Source organism: Labrus mixtus, chromosome 19 (assembly GCF_963584025.1).
Source record: "Labrus mixtus chromosome 19, fLabMix1.1, whole genome shotgun sequence".
Taxonomy (NCBI): domain Eukaryota; kingdom Metazoa; phylum Chordata; class Actinopteri; order Labriformes; family Labridae; genus Labrus; species Labrus mixtus.
The window spans coordinates 23,430,714-23,438,213 of record NC_083630.1 but is presented as its reverse complement, the minus strand read 5'-3'; the positions used below and the strand labels follow the sequence as shown (position 1 = coordinate 23,438,213).

Here is a 7,500-nt window from a genome sequence, read left to right as displayed (position 1 = left end):
CATTTTATATAACTCATTTGTTTGTTTGTCTTCCTAAAGATGTTAAATATCGTAGAGAAAGGGAAGAAAACATTTATGAATTTATGTAACACAGATCCAAGCTACTTTAAACAAAGTGTTATTTTTAGTATTTCCACATCACTGGAGGGGGACAAACTTTTTGACACCACACCACTTATAAAATATTAAATATTGTCATCCTTATGTTGAGTATAAAATATGTGAACTGTATGTTAAGACATGATGACAATAAAAAGTAATAAAAATAGAAAAAACAGCGTGCATGCAAAGTGAGATGAGACAGTGGATGATAAAAAAACAAAGCATGAAATGAGTTCACATGAGAGGAAAATGACTCGGTGACAGCTGACACCCCCGAGGTCATACATCTCCCTGTCGCAGTGCAAAATGCACAGTAGATTAGGGCCAACTTTAACAAATCACAGCCTTGTCTGGTAATAGGATTAGCATGTCAGCCACTTGACCCACTGATCTAGATGGTTAAACCCTGCGTGCACTTACTGTACACATCCACCACAGTTAGTTTGCTGAATATAGCTCTGCGTGCTCGACTATAGTTTACAACAAACTGCACAGCACTGTTACTGTAAGTGCTATGTTTGATGAGGCTGCAGGATGTAAATGATAGCTGACGCTGGAGAGCTCAGTGTACTCAGAGGGGTTGGGTTTTTAAATCAAAGCAGAGAGATGTTGTGGCACAGTAACTCTGTCCGTCTCTCAGGTTACAGCTACAGGTTTCTGCACACAATGGAGCCTCTCACAGACACTGACTCAGAAAGCTTTGTACATGCCAGCAGACAAAAAAAAAAACTGTAGAGAGGAAGCCAAAAACCAGCCACCTCCTACAACACCAAGCCCTTGGAATCTCTCTTCCTGCTCCCGGTGCTATCATCAAAACTAGGTCGCTCTCTCTCTCTCTCTTCGCACTGCAGCTGAGCGAGGACAGCGGGTTTCCTGGATCCCTTTAATCCCTACAGAAGACAAACATCCTACGGCGGCGGGAATCACTTGCTCTGTTGTGCAGCAGACACACCCAACCCCGAGCAGCCATGTCTGAACACTATTAGAGCCGGATGTTGTTTTGCTTTATTAATAATAATAATAATAATAATAATAATAATAATAATAATAACTTTATTTATATAAAACCTTTTAAAAACACAGGTTTACAAAGTGCTTTGACAAACAGCAAAAACAAGAACAAACTAAACCAAACACAGAAGAACAGAAACAACAGCAAGAACATAACAAATACAAAATACTAAAAATAATTAAATACAATTCAACAGAAAAGAACCATCATAAGAACCATCACAAGAACCATCATAAGAACCATCATAAGAACCATCACAAGAACCATCATAAGAACCATCATAAGTACCATCATAAGAACCATCACAAGAACCATCATAAGAACCATCATAAGAACCATCACAAGAACCATCACAAGAACCATCACAAGAACCATCATAAGAACCATCACAAGAACCATCACAAGAACCATCACAAGAACCATCACAAGAACCATCATAAGAACCATCACAAGAACCATCACAAGAACCATCACAAGAACCATCATAAGAACCATCATAAGAACCATCATAAGAACCATCATAAGAACATCATAAGAACCATCATAAGAACATCATAAGAACCATCATAAGAACCATCACAAGAACCATCACAAGAACCATCATAAGAACCATCATAAGAACCATCACAAGAACCATCACAAGAACCATCATAAGAACCATCACAAGAACCATCATAAGAACCATCATAAGAACCATCACAAGAACCATCACAAGAACCATCACAAGAACCATCATAAGAACCATCACAAGAACCATCACAAGAACCATCATAAGAACATCATAAGAACCATCATAAGAACCATCATAAGAACCATCACAAGAACCATCATAAGAACCATCATAAGAACCATCACAAGAACCATCACAAGAACCATCATAAGAACCATCATAAGAACCATCATAAGAACCATCATAAGAACCATCACAAGAACCATCACAAGAACCATCATAAGAACCATCATAAGAACCATCACAAGAACCATCACAAGAACCATCATAAGAACCATCACAAGAACCATCACAAGAACCATCACAAGAACCATCATAAGAACCATCACAAGAACCATCATAAGAACCATCATAAGAACCATCACAAGAACCATCATAAGAACCATCATAAGAACCATCACAAGAACCATCATAAGAACCATTATAAGAACCCAACAACACGAGCTGAGACCAAGAGGAACCAAAGATTTAAAAAGATGTAAGAAACTAAAAGAGCTGAAAGCAAATCAAAAGATAACAGCAATAAGAAGGTAAGAGCAGAAAAAGAAATAGAGACAAGTGAATAAATGATCAAAATAATAGTAATAATAATAAGTATAAAACATAAATAGACAAAGTAAGTAAGATAAGAAATGACCAAGTTAAAACATAAGAGGAGTTCAGATAAGAGCATGAATAAAGCTTTGTGTCTTGCCATCTTGCTGACAGCTACAGAGAGGCCTCGACACACTGGAGGCTGACTTCATCCTTTAGGTTTGACAGAGTCATCCACCCAAACCCCGTCCACCCACACCTCCCACCTCCCACCTCCCTCTCTGTGATTGGACGATCCCTAAAAAAAGATTTCAGTCAGGTTTTGACAAGCTGGAAAGTCCTCAGACAGGATGAACGCCGCTTTGAGATTAGATCACAGCGATGAATGTTTTTTTTTTTTGTTTTTTTTTTAATGGGAGAGAAAAAAAAAAAAAACCACAAGAAAGACTAAAGAAGATGTGTTTCCTTTTTCTGAGGCTAAATGTGGTGCTGAAGATTGCGTGGGGACCGCCCGCCATAAAAGTCATCTCAGGCTGAACCGTCTGAGCTTTGAATTTCCACCGACCTGTCTGGGGAATATGATGGACATCCAGGGGCTAATCTTCCAAAAGGTCACTGAGTACAGAACCCACAAGAGAACACACACACACACACACACACACACACACACACACACACACACACACACACACACACACACACACACACACACACACACACACACACACACACACACACACACACACACACACACACACACACACAGAGGGAGAGAGGGGCGAGGTCCTGCCCCTATCAGCCGTGGAGGTTCAAAGGATAGAATGTCAGACCCTTTCAGAGCTGCAATCCCCTGAAGTCATCTAAAAGTCATCCCTGTGTGTGTGTGTGTGTGTGTGTGTGTGTGTGTGTGTGTGCTTGCAGGATGACAGTGTGTGTGTGTGTTTTTGTGTGTGTTTCTTTTAGGCTCATAGGACGGTTAAAAATCACAGAGGGTTCAATAAAGCGCTGCGTGAAACAGGAGACGCCGCGCCTAGCTGTCAGACACACAAGCACCAGAATGACAGCGGGAAGGGGGGGGGGGGAGGGGGTTGAATGGCTGGGACAGGACAGGTTAAATAAACACACTCAAAGTGGGAACATGCCGAAGCACACACACATGACACAAATCACGCAGACACAATCCAGCTCCAACATGAAGGGGAGACCACAGACTTCCTGCCCCTGATGATGATGATGATGTGCTCGCCGTCCGTCAGACTGAAGCTGGAGCTGCTTCATCAAAACATTTAAAATAGAGAGTGGCTGAAAAACATTCAAGGAAAGCGTCTGGCCGAAAACAACTGTCCTAGATAAGACAAGAAGCCAAGTTTCCATGCATGATAAGAACAAGAGAGAGATCTTCCTGCAGCCATGAAAGCAATCAGACAGACAGCTCCTCTTCCCTGGACCTCCCACATGCAGACACACACACACGCACACATGCACACACACACACACACACATTCACAAAGTCAAGGACAGACAGAAGAGGGAGTATGACGCAGGACTCTTGAGAAGGAAGTTGGGAAAACACCGACGAGTCAATTTAACATATCAGGTTAAAAAAGAAAAAAAATAAGAATCTTTCATATTCTTTTATGTGAAACCTGAGCTGGAAACAACTTCCTCTCTTAATGGAAGTGTGAATTTCATCTCTGTGTTCCCTCTCAGAAGTGGGAGCGGCCTGCTGGGAGCATTGTCATCCCCTCTATAAGAGAGAAGAGTTTTCTGAATGAGCAAACTGCAGTGTGGCTCTCTGCCAGAATCCCTCTTTTGACAAACGCTTCAAAAAGTTCCACGGCCGACAAGTTGGTGTGAATAGCAGTTCTACTTGGCAGAGCACCCCCCCCCCCCCCCCCCCACCCACCCACCATAACACCCACCCGCCCACCTCTGGGCTCTGATAATATCAAAGAAAGCCCTCTCCCCTTCCCAGAGACAAAGCACAGTCTCCCTGCATCTCTACAGAAACAGAAACAGAGCTGCACCTCTTCATCTGTCCCGTTTGTGTGTGCGCCGCTTCCTTTATTTAATCAGCGCGTTCATGTTACCGGACAGACTGAAGGGAAGGCAGCTGCCGTGTAATCTCCAATCTGTGTATCAGTGTGTGTGCGATAGGCCACTTCAAAGAGCAGACGGTTTTGGTTTAAGAGGCGAGCTAACAGGAACGGGCTCCCCCGCGCGGGGGCCAAGGGCAAATCCAACCACCGAGCAAACAAATACAAAAGGCCCCGGAAAAAGGGGGGGCGGTCAGTATGTGGGGGGGGGGGGGGGGGCATTGACAGCTGAGCCCAGCTGCATGGTGTTTGGGATGAGGGTCTGCCAGAGGGGAGAGGGCAGAGCATAGTGAACAGAGAAGAAGAAGAAGAGGAGGAGGAGGAGGAGGAGGAGGGTGATTCAGAGAGTTACTGCCCAGCTCCGTCTGCTCGCTCTCTGTCCATTTGTCCATCTCTCTCTCCCTCGGTCACACACACACACACACACACACACACACACACACACACACACACACACACACACACACACACACACACACACACACACACACACACACACACACACACACACACACACACACACACACACACACACACACACACACACACACACACACACACACACACACACACACACAAACAGAGCCAGCTGGAGTCCTTTGTGATAGTGTCACCATGGCGACACGTAGCAACATGAAGTTTTGCTAGGAGGCTCGGGCGTTTTACCAGCAGCTAGCTTTCAGAGAGGGGAGCTCGTTTGTTTACCTTTGACAGGGAAACAGTGCAGCTGCACCGACGCACGCTCACCTTAACACCAGCCAACAGCACAACAAAAGCAAGAATAATGCATGTCAGCTAGTGTCAATTAAATAAATCAAATAAACACCAGGATAACAACAAAAAGAAGGGGGGGGGGGGCAACTCAGCACCACTTTGTTTCAAAATGAATACATGTGTTTCAGCCCTGAAGCGTCGGCTTTTGTGCAGCTGAATACTGAACTCTACCAAACCAGTTTGTCGTGGATCGCTGTCACTGGGTCAGAGGACGACGACAACCTGAGAAGTTCACACACACGTGACGTTACACTGCTAACAAAGCAGGTACAGACACATCCAGGCTTCTGTCAACGAAAACATACAGACAAGAAGGCCTTTTAGTTCTGAGTGTTTTCAAATCACCTTAAAGGCTTTATATGTGATACCAGCATGACACCAAAACAACTCATGCTGCATTGTTGTGTTAGCATGCTAATGCTAGCGATCTTTATTATGCTCGTATCTTCACACTGCATGTAAATTTACCTGAAATGAGCGTGATCTAGAAACACAGTTAAGCAGTGAGTACAGTATGTTATTCTTCTTTTCTCTAGTCCCTCAATTAAACAACTTTTATACACGAGGGGAGGAGTCAGCCGGCCGTCCGGGCGATGTAAACAAAGTGAAGATAGGACTCTGAAAACTCTGAAAACATCACAGACAGTGGGACTCGGGTGTTACACCCATTGTAGACAGTCATGACTCACAGAGTTATTTTCAGAGGAGATACTTGATTTATATTATATTTAAGTGTGAAACATATAAAGACTTTAAAAAACAGGTAATCAATGATGAGAAGGTGATCCTGCAGACACACAACAAACCACACAGAGGCCCTTTAAAAGTCTGCTGACAGCCCTCTAAGTCACCTCAAACATCTTCCACAGACACTCATGTCAGTCTACAACTCTGAGCCACCAGAGGTCAGAGGTCAGCGGAGAGTGTTCCTGCACTCCAGATGCCTGAGCTCTCTCAGACACAATAGCTCGCTGTGTGCGTCGACGTGAGGGCCGTTAAAAAGAAGTTGATTGAGCAGGTGTGAGTGCATACCGGTGGAAGGAGGTTTTTCAATGCAAATAGTGCTGTTGTGCTAGCTTTTACTTTCAGATAGCATATCAGCAGGAAACATTAGTTTCATTTTCCGTCTTCGGTGTCCTCGGGGCCAGCAGTGATACCAGCAGAGCCCGTGTGCTTCAGTTCCCCCTTTTTTCTGACAGAAACCTGTGTTAGCAGCGGGGTAACTGCTGCTGCAGCAGGCTGAATGACGAGATAAGAGTTTGTTTACAACTGTCAGCCAACGCTAAATCTGGCAAGGCAGCTGCTCTCTGTTGGGCAATAGCCTCACTCCACTTAACCCACTTTCCTCTGCTCCAAGTTCAAACAGAGAGCTTAGTTACCTGCATGCCTTTTTCTTTTTTTTTTATGGTCTGAAGCTCTGCACGGCCTGTCAATCAGTGACAGGGGGAGACAGACACATACGGGACGGGGGAATCAAAAGCTCATTTTCAGAACATTAGCCTCTGTATTTTAAGATCTCGACTTTCTGTTTGGAGTTTAACCTAAGCCTGGGACGCGACTCATTCTTAAAATACACCCCAGATAGTTTTTTTTAAATCCCTTTTAAGAAGCAGCGTTCAGTTTCTATGCTCCTTATATCTGGAACAAACTCCCAGAAAACTCTCAGCTCTTTTAAATCCAGGTTGAAGACTCACCTGTTTACAGCTTCCTTTCATTAAACAGCTTTAATAAGATTTTAAACTTTAACTCTGCACTGTAACTTTTAACTCTTTTTATATTTTTTACTTCAATTAATTTAATTTGAATTATCTTTATTTGAACATATTTTTCAGATTTTTTTAATTTTCTTTCCTCTGTCATGATGCTTTTTGATGTCTTGTGTGAAAGCACTTTGAATTGCCTTGTTGTTGAAATGTGCGACATAAATAAACTTATATTCACTAAAATAATGTAAAAGCTTGAAATTACTACAGTGATAAGTCAGTAATATAAAATCAAATAAAACAGTTACAGTCAGGTATTGGGCGGTTAAAAATAATATTTCTAAAGTGTCCATGAAGGGATAAAAGTGCTCAAGTTCAGGTCCTGTTGTAAAATGTTCCAGGAGTTTGCAGCACTAACACTAAAAAGCAGTTTTCCTCAGGTCAGTCCTGGCATGAGGAACCTGGAGAAGCAGCCTCTCTCTCTCTCTCTCTCTCTCGCTCTCTCTCCTCTCTCTCTCTCCTCTCTCTCTCTCCTCTCTCTCTCTCTCT

General features: G+C 43.2%; 2 protein-coding genes across 4 annotated transcripts in view; one reads left to right on the top strand and one right to left on the bottom strand.

Moving 5' to 3' along the window:
* Positions 1 to 7,500, top strand: part of ackr4b (atypical chemokine receptor 4b) — a 393,880-nt gene that overhangs the window by 191,239 nt on the left and 195,141 nt on the right. The gene's annotated exons all lie outside the window — the stretch shown is intronic.
* Positions 1 to 7,500, bottom strand: part of dlgap1b (discs, large (Drosophila) homolog-associated protein 1b) — a 106,374-nt gene that overhangs the window by 9,886 nt on the left and 88,988 nt on the right. The window lies entirely within an intron of this gene.